This window comes from Asparagus officinalis, chromosome 7, assembly GCF_001876935.1.
Source record: "Asparagus officinalis chromosome 7, Aspof.V1, whole genome shotgun sequence".
NCBI classification, from domain to species: domain Eukaryota; kingdom Viridiplantae; phylum Streptophyta; class Magnoliopsida; order Asparagales; family Asparagaceae; genus Asparagus; species Asparagus officinalis.
The window spans coordinates 8,108,349-8,110,420 of record NC_033800.1 but is presented as its reverse complement, the minus strand read 5'-3'; positions in this window follow the sequence as shown (position 1 = coordinate 8,110,420).

Genomic DNA, 2,072 nt, shown 5'->3' with positions numbered 1-2,072 from the left:
CACATTCGCCCCTACTTTCTTCTCTTTCGGCTTCGGTGTCACGATGCCAACATCGATTAAGGTTTGTATTTTGTCTTTTAAGACATAACACGCCTTAGTGGGATGGTGGACCCTTCTATGATATGCACAATACTTCGGGTCATTGATCTTCGTTGCTTCTTCTTGGTTTGTGACCGGCGGAAGCTTGATCTTATTATTCTCTAACAGGTATTTGAAGATGACCAGAACTTCATCATCCTTAAAAGAATATTCCTTCGGGAAGTTAGGCTCTGAGGCCTTAAACTATTTCGAAGGCTATTGGTTCTGATTCGGCGCCAATTGGAAGGACGACTGTTGTGGTTGTTGTTGTGGCTGTTGCGATGTTTGATGTGCATCAACAGCAGCCCCAGACCCTCTTCCTCTGCCTCAAGAATTAAAGTTTTGTTTTTGAGGATTATCTTGTGGCAGTCCTCTCTCCAACTTCTTTCTCTTAAGAAAACGTTCGGCTTGTTCACCTCTCACTTTTAACTCCTTTCAAGTTTTAGAAGGCACAACCCCCATGACTTCTAATAAATCCAGCGACAAGTTATTGTGACATGTCTACAGGATAAACTCTTCTGTGAGTGGATCTCGGCAGTTTACCGCTTTGTTTCGGAATCGTTTAACGAAGACATCAATCGACTCTCCATTTATCTGCTTCTCATCCAACAAGGTGCCAATTGAGACCTCCGTGTCGTCATCGAAGAAATTGGTGAGGAACAATCCTTCCATATCTTCCCAGCTAGTGATGCTCCCGGGTTTTAAACGTTGGTACCAATCGAAGGCAGGCCCGCAAAGGGTTCCTACGAATGACCGGACCATCAGGGCTTCATTCCCAGATATTACGCCGAGATGCGACTTGAAATAGATCAAGTGCTGAGTGGGTGAACCCCTGCCATCAAAAGGAGTAAAGTTAATCAAATTAAATTTTAGGGGATAAGGAATCAAGTCCCACTCCCTCGGGTACGGGTATGGAATGCCCGTTTTCTTCACTTCTTGGGCCGTCATCAGAGCGTTAACTTTGCTCTCGAGATCATGCATCTTCTTATCCTCTTCCTCGCTCTTCTTCAAGTAAACTTGCGGAGGTTGAGTGGATGACTTGCAACGCTTCCTGTAATATGTGTGCCAGTTGATCCGACGTGATTGCGAATGATTCTCTGACTCGCCCTACGCTGGATGCGGTACTGTCTGAAGCTACAGCAGAACAAGTGTCTGACAGTTCTTCATCTGAAGATAATCCTTCGTGCATCCTTTTGTAGTCTCGACGTCGGTTGGCTCTTCGTTGCAACCGTGACATTCTTTGAGAGAGACCCCGCTCAACTCTCCCTCCCGGAGAGAAATCAGGGTCGGGGTTGACAGACTGTTGCCTTCCTCTGCCGGTCATATTAATAGTGACCTCAGGGAATTCATCTTGTTGAATTGTCGGTTTCTTCTTGTTGAAACGCCTCATTTTGGGTCTTGATGTTTCATTGGAAAGCCTTTGGAATACGGAGACTCTTGTTGAATCATTTTTGGAGCATCCACATTCTGTCAGCACCGCCTTAATGAGCCTCTCGCATGCGCAATGAGACTCATCTTCTCGGGCAATCCTTTTCCTTGAATTGTTTTTCTGATAGTACAGCTCGTCGTTATTATGACTTGAGCAACCTATCTTTTGTTTTTGAACTTTGTTAACATGCACAGGACGACTAGTCGTCGCCTCTGGGCGATCCAAAGTTGAATTTTTAAATCCACCCCTTTGCGGGAGTGGGGTTTTCATAGGTCCTAAACGAGAGTGAACTGGTATTCTCTCGTTTTGGACTTGTGCAGTTCTGACAGGTGGGTGTTTACGACCCCCTGTATATGAAACCACTAAGGGTTTATTTGCTGGACTTTGGTTTTCTTTAAATGGGGCTTTGCCTCGATCGTCCACCGAAGGACCGAGACGATCCGCCATCGTGATCTTAAATTTGGATAAATCTGGGCTAACCCAGGGTTTCACCGGTGGTGCAGTGGACGGGCCCGGCACGGATGTTTGCGGAGTCTTTGGCATCCAAACTCTACGGGTCTTTGGT